Genomic DNA, 14,527 nt, shown 5'->3' on the forward strand with positions numbered 1-14,527 from the left:
ACTCTCCGGAGCTCCACCATCCGGCGTCGCTACTCCTGCCGACCACCCTCGCGGCCGCTCGTTCCGCAGAAGTCAGCAAGGTCGAGCTCCACATGTCGCACATAACCGCCTCCTGCGTAGAACTACGGGTTACCGGCGAGACAGGCTGCCACTGGTTACTGGTAGGTAGAAGTTGCTGTACCGCAGCACGATCCTCTGGGTCTTGAGCAGGACCTTTCCTTCATTATCGTGTTGAGACTGCAGTGTCATGCACTCGCTTGATTCCCCCGACGATCTCTCGGAGGAGGGCGTCAGTGGGGAGGCCGATGAGGAGGTGGAGCTGCTACGGGGAGGTGAAGCGCTAGTTGGGGAAACCGGATCCAATAGGGAGGCCCTCGAAGAGTTCGAGCGAGAAGGTGAAGGCATAGGAGCCTAGGCGGGCTAGCGTCGAACTCTGCTTTGGGCAGCCCAGGGCAATCGTGAGGCCAGAAGTGCGGAGGCAAAGAATGAAGAGTTGGGCGTAGGGTGCAAAGGAGAAGCACCCAAGGCTGAGGGAGTGTTGCAGCCTCAGTTCATACATGAGGGATCGAAGACAGGCCGTCTCAACGAATTCATAAGGTCCTAGCAGAAATTTTTTTCTAAAGCTTTAATATTTTTAAAAAATAAATAATATTTTTAAAAAAGTAGATTTTTTTTTATAAAATATTATTAGAGATATTTAATTTTTATTAGTAAATTTTGAAAGGACAATTTATATATTATAAAAAATTTATTTTCACAATTGAAAACAGCATTACTCTTATGAAAACTCACTTTTTTTATTAATAAAATTTAAAATATAAAAATTCATTGAAGCATAATTTATTAAAAAAAAACATATTTATCTAATCGATATTTTTAAATTAAATAAATTAAATTAAATTTTATCAATAATATCTTTAAAATATTAACTAATTTGTTGAGAAATAAATTATAATAATTCTAATAACATATCTTTTAATTGCTATTTAAATTTTTTATAAGTAAATTTTAATTTCGATAAAAGACAGACTTGACGTAAAAATAAAATTATTATTGTCTACTACATATAATAGATCATTCTTTGAAATTTTGTATTATCAAGAGTTTTATTTATCGAATTGTCTTTTTATTAATTCTAACTTTGCTAAATTTAAAGAGAGAGAAAAAAATTTAGAGAGGAATAATAGTAAAATATTAAATATGATTTTAACTTTTAAAAATATTTTTATAAAAAAAAATAAGTATAACTCATAAATATTTTTAATTTATTAATCAACTTAATTTTTTTCAGTAAATTAATTTTTTATTAATAAAAGATTAAAAATTTTAATAAAAATAATAAAAATTAACCACCAAATCTCACGTTCAAGTAAAAAAAAATAAATTCTAAATCAAATCTAAATTTAATGAGTAAAAAATAAAAAAATATTTAACTTTAATTTATAAAAAAATAATTAAATAAAAAATAAAAATTATGGAATAAACTTGATTAGTAAAAAAATTAAAATTATTGATAAAAATAAATATTAATTAAAATTGATTTAATCAAAATTTTAAATATTACTATCCAAACTCATATATTTCTAAAATTAATATATACATAGATATATCAATATGACCCTAATATAAGAGAGGCTCTAGACATAGATTTTAATGGTCTACGCCTTCACAGGCCTTATGAAGACAAATACTGTTGGGTTTCACATAAGTTGTAAAATCAGAGGAGAAGTCATGTCTTTAAATATTACTTATTTAAATATTACTTATTTTTGTAACTGAATTTTATTAAAAAAATTTATATGAAAATACGATTTGTTTTTATAATTGTGTAATAGTACCATTTAATTTTGTAGCAATTAAAGAGTTAAAATACCACTTCTTACCACTGGAGAAAAATATAATAAAACTGAAAATGTAAAAAAAAATAATACCGGAGTATAGTATCAGTTCTAAATGTAAAAATACCACTTATAAGAGAAGGTATATGAAAAATACAGCAACACAATTTTGAAAATGTAAATTAAAAAAAATTTATATGAAAATATGATTTGTTTTTATAATTGTGTAATAGTACCATTTAATTTTGTAGCAATTAAAGAGTTAAAATACCACTTCTTACAAGGGGAGAAAAATATAATAAAACTGAAAATGTAAAAAGAATAATGCCGGAGTATCAGTTCTAAATGTAAAAAAACACTTACAAGAGAAGGTATATGCAAAATACAACAATACAATTTTGAAAATGTAAAAAACAGTAGAGTAAAAAATCAAAGTATAATCTGGTATCAGTTCTACGGATTTAGCGGTCGAATTAATCGAACTGAATTAGTTTTTTTTCCGAATAAATTGAACCGAATCGATTTTCGATAAAAATCGAATTGAATTGAATTTTTAATTAAACCGAACAAACCGATAAATCAATTTTTTTAAAAAAAATAGTTCAACTTAATAAAAATTTGATTCGTTCTAAAATTTATAGTCTAAAAAATCGATTTCAAAAAAACGATCTATTCGGTCTATTTAGTTTAACCGAATAAAAAATTCAAAACCGAACCTGAATCGAATTAATCAATTTTTTGAAAAAAAAATTTAAATTTCTGAATAAACCGAATCGAATTTTTAAATTCGATCAATTTGATCGATCTATTTGATTTAACCAAACTATTACTCACCCCAATACAAATCTAACTTATTCACTTTGAAGAAAGAACAAAGCGGAATTACGGTACCAATGAAAAAAATGGCACTTTTCTCCGTACGAATAAAATCCTTCATAATGGAATCATATGTAGGACTGAGCATTCGGTCAAAATCGAACTAACCAAATCGAATTGACCGAAAATCGAACAAATCGATTTTTTTTTCAACCAACCGAACCAACCGAATTCTCTACAAAAACCGAATCGACCGAACCGATAAAAGATCGGTTAATTCGGTTTTTGACCGAATTAACCGAATTTTAAAACTTTATTTGATTTTAATTAAAAAAAGATGAGATTTATTTTATTTATTATATTTTTAAATAAAAAAATTAAGAAATATTTTTATTCAGTTTAACCGAATTACAAAACTTAAAATCGAAACCGAATTGAATTCATCGAAAATCGAATCGAATTTTTTTAAAAAAAATGAAAACTGAATTAACCGAACCGAATTCCTAAATTCGGTCTGTTCGGTTCTATTAATTCGATTTTACCGAATTTTTGCTCACCCCTAATCGCATGTAGGGTTTGGTCCAATACAAAGGGTGACGAAGAATAGGATATAGTTCACCCGAGCCATGAGCGAAATTGCAATCGCTTCCAAAGCGGCACTGCTTCTTCTTCTCAAAATGGTTGGGCTCCGCTACTGCTTCCCCTGGTTGATGATTAGTTTGATTTTCCCTAGATGTCTAAGATATACTCGGCGGCGTATCCATCATTTTGAGCTGTTCTAGATGTTCTAGATGAATATTTAAGTCTAGAATTATCTGATTAGTTCTGTTACCTTGTCCAAACAGGTTCGGTATGAACTCATTAGTTTATCGAATGTAGCAGAAGTGTCCGGATGATTAACTGGTGAAACAAACGAATACAAAAAAGAAGAAAAAATAATAATAACAATGTTGACAAGATTCAAAATTTGAAATGACAGCCATCTCTAAAATGAAACAAGAATGTTAAATAAAAAATAAGTCTAGGACATACCTCCTGGAATTTGAATCGCCATCGCCGGAGAGAAGAGCCGGAGAGAAGAGCAAGAACTTCATATATAACGGAGTAGAGAAGAGATTTAGGAGGAAAATAGGAAGTCGCTAGAGATGATAATGGATCAGATTCGGATCGGATTTTATATCCTTCATCCTTATATCCATCAGGTATAGGATCTCCGATGAGTATATTCATAAACATTAAATGATCGAATATCTTCTATAGTTTTAATTTTTCTTCTTTCTATCCAATATTATCATTCAACAAAAATATATTAAAATTAACATCCTCTATATATATATATATATATATATATATATATATATATATATATATATATAATTAAAAAAATAGATTAAACATCTATATAGTCTCCACCTAATATCAACAAAAATAGCAAGTTGATTTTAAAAAATAAAATTTTCTTTAATATATGTATATATATTATTTAATCAGGTATTCGAGTCGGGTATCGGGTATTGATAGTCCCTCCATACCCTCCTTCATTCGGGTCGGGTATCAGATCGTCCATCGGATTCCGGTAAAATTGTCATCCCTAGAAGTCGCGTCTGGACATCTATTTATAAGGAGAAATAAGAATAGTCTAGAAGCTTAAATATTTAATTATTATAAAAAATATGATATAAAGCAACCGTCGATTAAATTATCGCTTCTAATCATCACCGTCTATTTCAAAATGTCTTAACCATCGATTAGTTCATTGCGCACCATCATCACCGTCCATTTCAAAAGTATGGTTGATCGTTGCCGCTTATATGCATCATCCTTGTATTCCCGCTCCCCGAGTTTTTGCAAGAGCAGGAGCTGTACGATTATCAAGGCCATGATCCAGCTTCTCTCCCACACCAACATGGTCGATTACGCCATGAATATCCATAAGGCCCTTTACCATACAGAAGACGTTCCCCAAGGTCCTCTTTGCTCCCGTTGTTTATTCTCCTTTTTTGTTTTGTAGTTCATCTGGTGTGTAGTTTGCGGGTTTTGCAGCCATGGTGGATAGGAGGGCGGAGGTCGTCTCTACGTTGAAATCTCTTGAAGAATCTATAGCGCCGCTCATATCCTTTCGTCAAGATGCTAACTTGGTTCAGGAATTGAGGCCCGACAGACAGTATAACATCCAAATGCTGCACGACAGCTTTCAGTTTTGATATTTCGAATTCATTTATGCAAATTAAGAGGGACGGGTTTCATCTAAATGATGTAATATCTGTCTGCTGTTTATAAAGTTTGTAGTGTTTATGCCTGCTGCTGTAATTTGTCAAGTTGTAGGCAACGAGTAGCAAAAAAGGTTATTTTATGAGCAGTTGATGATGATTTTTTTCGCATTGCCCTTTGAGTAGATTGGCACTGATCAGATTGAGGCCTTTTATCAGTACGCAAAATTCCAATTTGAGTGTGGTAAGTACTCCGGCGCTGCTGATTATTTGTACCAATTTCACGCCCTGTGCACTAAGGGCGCTGTGGGGAAAACTTGCTGCCGAAATTTTAATGCAAAATTGGGATGTTGCTCTCCAGGAGCTCAATCGTCTCAAAGAGATAACTGATTCAAAGGTACTATTTGTTATTTAATCCATAGAGTTTGGTCTTAGAAGTGTTATCTTGCTCACTTTAATCCTTTCTGTTTTGTTTGCATACTGTGCAGAGCTTTTCTTCTCCTTTAAATCAGTTGCAGAACAGAATCTGGTTGATGCACTGGAGCCTTTTCATCTTCTTTAACCATGAAAATGGAAGAAATAGTATCAATGATTTATTCTTCTAGGACAGGTCACAGGTGCTCCTCTTGTCCCACTAAACTTTCTTTTTTCCAATATTTTGCATCTATAATTTGTACTTAATCATTTTTTTATTAATAGTTTTTCAGTCACTTAGCTTTAATGACTTGCTATGTAGAATTTTTTTCCTTATCACAGAACAATTATTCCCGTGGAGGATGATATGCATTTCTATATACCCTTTGCCATTGCCCCACTAGTCTATCAATCTCGTTACATGCTTGTGTTGGTTGTACCATATTACTCTTTATTCATCATTTGAATTTCAGAATAAACCTTCTCTTTACTCACTGGTTTTGTGCTTGTATTTTCACTTGTGCCTTGTTTTTTCTACTAGCTAATTTTCTGATCACTTAAAGGCACCTTAGAACCAGTGTAGATCATGCTTAGAAACAACTGGATCATAATAGAAAACCTGTTTGATGACTATGGCCTAGTTAGTGAGATGCCTGCAACTATTACTCAGTATTGGCTCGCTCAACTATTGTTCTAATTAGCTGCACCAGAGTCTAATTATTTAAGATGATGAGGATAGGTTCAAAGGCAACAAACTGATTCTATATTTATGGGAGTTGATTAGAGCAGATGGTGCAAAGAATAGAGATAGACACAAGGAAATGTTATCTTATGTGATAAAAATCATTTACGCGATTGGAGTATCACCGGCCATAAATTCTTGCATAGAATTTTATGAAGTGATAGGATTTTTGTAACTGACCCTGAAAAAGTTGCCATTGAAATGCTTGGTTCATTTTACTAAGATATGTGTATTTTGGATAGCTCTCCACACTTTCCTTTTATATAACCTATTTTTTTCTCTGTGTGATTTCTGAAAAAATCTTTAGAAGTGCTACATAGGCTTGAAAATGTATCATATTCTGATGTATTTGAAACACCATTTCAATGTGGTAGAAAGACCACAGAATAAACATTTTGAGAATTAGAGGACATGGACTATGACAAAATGAAGATTTTGAAAGCTTATTCTTATGATAGGTTTTGTAATTGGAAACACTAGATAAAACTCCTTTTTGGTGGACACCTTTCTACAAGGGATTTGGCAAACAATAATAGCTGACTTTTAGTGACAAAAGAGAGGATTTACTGAATTGCTCAATTTTAGAATGAATAATTGTAGCATGTAGTTAAAAGCATGAACTGGCTATAATATGAGATGAACAATCTTCATTTCTGAGCTACAAGCTCTCTCTGAAATATTCTTTTTTTCTTCATCTTGTCAGGTACTTGAATGCTATTCAAACAAATGCTCATCACCTTCTCTGATACTTTGCCACTGTTGTCATCATCACAAAAGAAGGAGAAATATGCTTATATGTTAAATATGACTTTAATGAAATTATGAAGAAACTTAAGGATTGTGAGCAAGTAAGTTTCATCAAGTAATACAATTTATTTGGCCTTAATAATTCTAATTGGAATATTTATCTTAATCTCGTTCCATTATTGTAATAATTAAGAAATTGCTTTGGGAATGTTTCTTTTCTAATGTGCATCTTCTTTTGCATTGACAAAATAATTATTTATAAGATTATGTATTGGTATGATATGCTTTGAGCACATGATGAAGACTGAATTTGCTTAAAGTGTCGGAGGCCCACTTTGAGAAGACATTTTCTAATGCACACTTATGTATTGTTGACTTGGAGGGAAATAGGAGGAAAATAAATGTAAACAATAAATTAGTTTGCCAATTTTTTCTCTTGAAAAGAAGAGTGTAGTAAATAATTTAATTATATCTAGATTCTTCTTTCCATTTCTTCTTGAATCCATTTCTTCCTTAATCGGATTACTTCTTCCCTTTCAATTTCATCAAAGTAAAACCTCAGAAGACTGTATATAAGAAAATTTAATTCTTGTATCCTTCCTTTTTCCCTCTTGCAAATTACTTCCTTTGTCTCCAAGTTAAATAGTTTGCAATTAAGATAGTTGTATATGTGGGAAGAGGCCTTTTTGTTTGAAGATGTGCTTTAGTTTACTGTGACTATATATATATATATATATATATCCAAGACAATCCTGATTTGGAAGTTAGTTATGATAAAGCCTTCATCGTTCCATCTAAATTCTTTTCAGGTGATCGCTCACTTGTTTGAAGTGATTAACATCAAGCTCAAGCAACAACCAAATTTTATTTCTTCGACATGTATATTCATCATATCATTTCTTACATTCATTGATATGCATTATTTAAAAACTAACTAAACTTTCTAGAAAAATCTTTTTATTTTAGGCTTTTTTTTTACATCTGAGAAATATGAAACTTCTCTTTTCCTTTGTTCTTTCCTGAAACATTTACTTGGTTCTTGCATGTTAGATCACAATTTAATGCTCTCATTTGAAATGATACATTTTTTGTTCTTTTGTTACCTAGGTGATTTTGAATGATCCCTTCCTTAGCAAACGGGTTGGAGATTCCAACTTCATTACTGTCCCATTGAGGGCTGAATTCCTTGAAAATACCCGTCTCTTTATTTTTGAGACTATGTCGCATCCATGGATGCATTGATATTAGGTAGTCCTATGCGTCTCTAGATTTTGGAACATGTGTATCATAACAAATGACCTTTATTATGTCCTTTTTAGATATAGATATAGAATCTGGTAATAGTGTTAAATTCATTATGTTGGCTGTCATATTTGATGTTAAGATGTCTAGTTTTGATAAAAAGTTAACTTCAAGGTAAAACTACTGCTGGACTTTTATATATTAAAGTTTTCATTTTATTTTTAAATATTTTGTTTTGTCTTCTGGAATGTTTTTGCACCTTAACTGACAAGTTGTATTAAAGTTGATTGTTGTCAATTGCTAAATAGTGTGCTTGCTGAAAAGTTGAACTTGAACATGACCTATGATGAATCTCTGGCTTGGATAACAGATCTCATTCGCAACTCAAAGCTTGAAGCCAAAATAGATGTTGTTATGGGGGCTGTCAACATGCCTGTTGTTCATCAAAATGTGCAAGTATACACTCAGATGCATGAATGATTCTGTTGTCTATACTTATTTCTAGATTTTGACGTTGAGATTAAAGTGTTGAAAATTTTACTGTCCTAAGTGGTAATTACTTCTAACTCATTTCTGCTGGTCTCATACTTATAGTTTTTCTTGGGATGATATTTAGTTCGATGTATTTTTTTTATGGTTAATAATCTTAATTTTTTTGATAGTTTTTCTTACGTGCCTTTGAGCTTTACATGTTCGTGCTTATTATCTTTTCAGGCATGTGTCTGTCGAGAGTCAACTGGATACTCTGTAGGACATTGTGAAACTAACACAAGTTGGTAAAATGGGATTACATTCGCCTTCAGTGCCCCGTCAATTCGTCTAGGGTCAATACGAAGAAGGTAAATCACGGGTGGCTATTAGTCCTTGGAATAGTGATTGATATGAGGGAGATATTTATCTCGATTATGTCGAGATTCAAACTCCAAACATCATATTGGTAGTACTTTATGTGTTAGCCACTAAACCGCGTCCCAAGAGGACACGTGAAACCTACACAATGATAAACCAGTTAGCTTTATTGACTAGTTCTAGAGGTGCAATAGTGATAAACCCAGTTAGTCTCATTCACTAACCCTGGGGGTGATCGGCCTTGCCCCACGGAATTTTTCTACCGACCATCAGGGTAAATCGGGAAGCATTCGTGACGGGTGGCCAAGAAGCCCAACATCCTTTAGTTGTGCGTCCCATTTGGAGGAAAAAAATCTTGTAAATTTACCATAGCTAGGGATTGAATCGTGGGTGTCTGAGTAACAACCTAGATGTCTTGCCACTGCATCATAGCTTCGGGGGCTCACGTGAAACCTATACAATGTGGCAAAAGGTGATTTGCTCGCTCCCAATGCCCTCGTCAACCCGTCTCTAGGCTAATACGGAGGAGGTAAATCACGGGTGACTACTAGCCATTAGTGTAGGTGGCTAAGGTATGGGGGAAGACAAATTCGGACGCACCGAATTTCGACCCCAAGATCTCATGTGTTTGTTGGGGTTCTAAAGTTGCAAGCATAGTCTCACAATGAAATCAAATAGGAAAGATCATGTTTATAAGAGAAAAATATCTCCATTGGTATGAGACTTTTTAGGTAAAGTTCAAGAGCAAAACTATGAGGGCTTAGACTCAAAGTGGACAATATCATATCATTGTGAAGATATCTGAATTCCTTTTGGTCCTATAATTGGTATCAGAAAGAACCCAACCGTCTCAGAAGAACTAACCGTCAACTGAAGCATAGACGATTATTGGATCGAGCATCTATCCATCGAAGTTCGAGGGGGAGTTCGCGATTTGGAAAAAGAAGACTTTGAATTATTAATAATAGTGAAGTTTGGTTTTGTAGCATCGAAGGATCAGCAAGGGAACGATAAAGATAAACATCAATGGATGAAAAAGGAGCAAGTCGACTTCATAGCAAATGACAAGGTTTCATCTGTTGAGCGTTTTATCGCCACAAGAGGTAAACCAGATCAGAGCCTACGAGTCAACCAAGGAGCTCTAAGAGAAATTCCTGGAACTATACAAAGGGACCTCAGAGGCAAAACTTACGAAACGGGATCTTCTCCGGAACTAGATCAACAATCTCCGGTTAGAAGAAGGCGAAATCGTCACACACCTCTACTCAAGAATCAAAGAACTCATCATTGGACTCACGAATCTTGAAGAAAAAATAACCAACCGAGATTCGCTAAGGTACACGGTTAACACATTTCCTAGGACTCCTGAATGGGCAACCCTAGTAGATGTATATTTCATCTCTAAGGACTTAGAGGTAAGCAATTTTGAAGAATTGTTCTTTACTTTTGAAATTCATAAATCAAGATATGCAGATCTAAAGGAGTCAAAACATAACATTGCTTTAAAGACAAAAATGGATGGACTAGAATTCGAAACTTCTCTCGATGATGATGAAACACCATTCATGGTAAGAAAGTTCAATTTTTTTTAAAAAAATAATAAGTTTAATCAAGTGAAGGTCAAGAAAAGGAGAAGAAGAGTAAGATGTTATCAATGCAATGAAGAAGGGTACGTCAAAGATAATTGCCTAAAATTAAAGGACCAGGAAAAGAATAAGAAGTCGATCCAGACAAAGCGCAAAAATCTAAAAGCGACATAGGACGAAATGTCGTTAGAGTCAGAGATCGAAGCCCACGCCGAACTTGCGCTAATGGCAAGTCGCCAAGAAGAAGAAGACGAAGCAAGTTCATCCAAAATGAGCATTGAAAGCATTAAAGAAGGGGGAGCAATGCCAGAAGGAAACATCACAATAGGGGGAGTTTCAGATAATAAAATCGACAGGGTAAGTCAGGTACAGTCCTTACCTCCTGACGAGTTATACAAATTTATAAAAAATTGTTGCCTAGAAATGCTTGTAAATTATAAAATGATAATGAAAAATTATTAAAAGAAAATAATGAGTTAAAAGAAAACTTAGTAACATCTTGTCGATTATAAGATTCAACAAACTAAAAATTGAAAATAAAAAAATATAAATAGAAATAGAGAATCTAAAGAATTTTTCATGTTTGAATATTTCTATTTCAAATTTCAAAAATTATCAAAGACTAAATTGATAATTTAGATACCACAAGGGCCAAATTAGAAAATTATCGTGAAAATATATTTCTAGAAATTTTTTGACTAATTCCGTAGGAAGGAATCTATTTTGGGTTCCAAAATCATACTTATATTAAATTTTTAATGCATGCCTTATTTTAAAATTGAATTAGAGTTTTTTTTTCAAATTGTCTAATATTTTCAAATAAATTCTTTTGCATAATTTTGGTTAAAATTTAATTTTTCTGAGAAAGGGGATTTCATTACTCATCTATAGAATTTTTTAAAAAATTTGTTGACAGTTGTATTATTTTTCTATGATTTTTTTTCAAATATCATATTTTTAATTTAAAATTATTTCTTAGAGTTAGTTTTTTTATAAACTTCATTTTTATATGAAAATTCACCATGTTATCAGTCCAAGAAAATATTTTTGAAATATTTTGAGTGTATTTTAATTTTCTATCAAAATACTAATATTTAACATTAAAAATTTTTTAGCGTGTAATTTTTGAAAATTTATTTTTTCTGATAAAAAAAAATTACTCTATTACACTTTAGGTTTTTTTTAAAAGATTTTGTTAAATTAAAAACTATTTTTAAAGAAAATATGTCTTTAATGTAGAAATAAATTTATTTATGCTTAAATTAATATAAATTTTTAGTGAAAATTTTATCTCTCTTTTAGATATGTCTGTTCAATAATTATAAAACTTTGTAGAAATTTTCCATAAATAAAATTATTTTTTTAAATTATTTTGTTTAGAATGGTTTATAAATTGTACAAACTCATAATTTTGAAATTTAAAGTTCATAATTTTTCTGAATGATAATCACTGTAATCTTATCTCTTAAACTCTATTTTAAATTTATTTCAAGTTATACTCTTATTTTTAATGTGATCAAAGTACGAGAATTAGAGGTTAAGTCTAGGGAAGAGTGCATTTTTATTTTTTGCACATTTTTTTAGTTGCAAAATATATACTTATTACCTTACTATTATTTATTTTTAGTGTAATCTAACTTAACTTGAGTTGCTTTCATAAAAAAGAGTAGATTGTAAATATTTCGTCTCCGTGATAATTTTGATATGATCAATCAAGTCAAGTTATATTGATATGTTTTATCTAAGTGCGCATGTGGTTGCCGATAATGCCAAGGAAATTTTCTTCGACCTTTCTCTTGAATACATATGTTTGGTGTACAAGCACAAAGTCAATGCACCAGGAAAAGGACGCCTCGTAGTTAGGAATGCTTGGCAGATAGAGATAAGCGAAGCGCTCAAACACTACTTGATAGAATGGTATCGTTAACGTTGGGACATTGTCTAGTACTATGTAGAGATCAAGGATGATCTCTGCACAATCGATGACTATATTGTATCTTCCATGGGTAACAACTCCGCGTTTCATCTATAGAGTTGAGAACGATAATAGATATGAAGATTGTACGAAGCCGGGAGTGGCACAGAGTCGGGGACTATCCGAAATCGAGAACGACTTAGAGTTAGGAACTACCTTATGTTGACTTTGATCATCACTATTGACTTTCTTTTAATCATGTGACATCCTTCGTTTAACTTTTATATATATATTATTTTTTTAATATATATATATATATATATATATAAATATTATTTTTAATAATATTTTATTTTTAAGATTTATGGATTGAGTTATATATTAAATTAAAAAAATTTAATTTAAAATATTTTGTAGGCACTCATAGGATATAGGATAACATTGCTCCCTGTATATATATAAATGAATGACATGTTTATTTTATACTACACAATCCCTTTACATTAACCATAAAGTTTAAATTCCAAATCCTAACGTGTATATATAGAGAGAGTTTTATTCTGCTGCGGACCAAAATTATGGACCGATGTGGACCGCCCTCTGGCAAGTCCGTGTCACGCATTTTTTTTATTTACTTCTCGCCATGAACGACCGACTCCCCTCCTCCCTCCCTGTGCCCTAGCTCACGATTTTCCTCGCCACAGCCGCTCACTCGCTATTCTTCTCGCCGCGCCCTCCCCCACCTCGCTCTCATAGCCACCCTCGCTCGCGGTCCTCCTGGCGTGCCTAGACTCGCGATGACAAGCTAACAGAGGTGTCGTCGAAGCTAGGGTTCGTAGAATTGCCTCGCCCTCTCTTGCTGCAGAATCTGCCTCCCTCGCCGCACCTTCCTCGTCACGACAAGCTCTCACAAGTGCCGTTGAAGCTAGCTAGGGTTCACAGCCGCCCTCGCCTCCCTTACTCGTCTCGCCGAATCGAGGGTGCTGCACCCTCCCCCACTCGCCGCGACGAAGCTTACTTGACCCTCACCGAGGTAAAACCTTGTGCCTCCCTTGCAACAAGGGGAGACTGGTGATGCCGATTTGAACTATTCTACACTTCGGCGAGAGCGTCAGAGCGCTGGCGGGTGACGTCGATGGTTTTGCAGCGACAGGATTTCCATAACTATTCTACCAGTATTCTTCCGCCCCACTTTTAAATTTTTTGTTTTATTTTGTTTTTGTCTTTTTATGTTTATTTCTTAATCCACGTGTGGATCTTTGTACTTCAATTTCACTCTCATCTTATAGAATTCTTGCAATTACAATATGTGTGCGATTGTGTTTTTTACTTCATCACTTAGCTTCTGTTGGAAAGTTATTTTAGATAGTGTCAGAAGGGGTTTGCTCTCAGTTTGATGTGATATATATTTAGACTGTAAATTGACTGATGGAGTAAAGATATCAAGTTTATGACAATTTCGTTAGGGAAAGTACTCCCTGTGCTTCTTTAATCCCTTGGTCGATTTGTAATCCGTGGTGTAACCAACTAATTGTGCTACTAATTAGAGTTAAAATATTGTGAAAGAGGTTAGTTTTTATTTTACAGGTAATTCACCCCCTCTCGTCGGCTCCTCTGCGCCAACAGATTCATTGAGGAGATGAGTGAGGGAGGCGCCTGATATCCTAGATATGCCAGGAGCTTCGTTGCAGGGAGCTTCTGGACTAGGACGGCTGCAACAAGAGAGGGATGTAGCTTGTGAGAACCTTGTCGGGGCGAGGGAGGGCTGACCAAGGAGTCTTCTACGAGCGAGGGCGTCAGCCGCCAGAAGAAGGGCGAGGGAGGGCTAGCCAAGGAGTCTTCTGCGTGCGAGGGCGTCGAGGTCGCCAGAAGAAGGGCTAGGGAGGACAAGAATCATGAGAACGTGGCCGAAGGGTGCAATGACAGAGGACGCGATGAAATAGGGCTGGAAGGGCTTCGGCAGTTGAGGGAGAAGGAAGGTGTCATGATGAGAATCACGGCGAGAAGAGGAGAATCGTGGCGAGAATAAAAGGGGAAAAAAAAAGAGAATGACGGAGATATGCCTCGTGAGCCGTTTGTATAGTTTTGTAGGAAAAAATCCATAGGCTAACATGATACCATTCAGTGCCTTACATCTAAGGAAATATTTGATTGATTTGATATAAGCG

General features: G+C 33.8%; 1 pseudogene; it reads left to right on the forward strand.

The window, feature by feature from the left end:
- Nucleotides 1-247: 247 nt before the first annotated feature.
- LOC122031544 lies at nucleotides 248-8,489 on the forward strand (annotated as a pseudogene).
- Nucleotides 8,490-14,527: the final 6,038 nt, after the last annotated feature.

The sequence above is a fragment of the Zingiber officinale genome, chromosome 11A (assembly GCF_018446385.1).
Source record: "Zingiber officinale cultivar Zhangliang chromosome 11A, Zo_v1.1, whole genome shotgun sequence".
NCBI classification, from domain to species: Eukaryota; Viridiplantae; Streptophyta; class Magnoliopsida; order Zingiberales; family Zingiberaceae; genus Zingiber; species Zingiber officinale.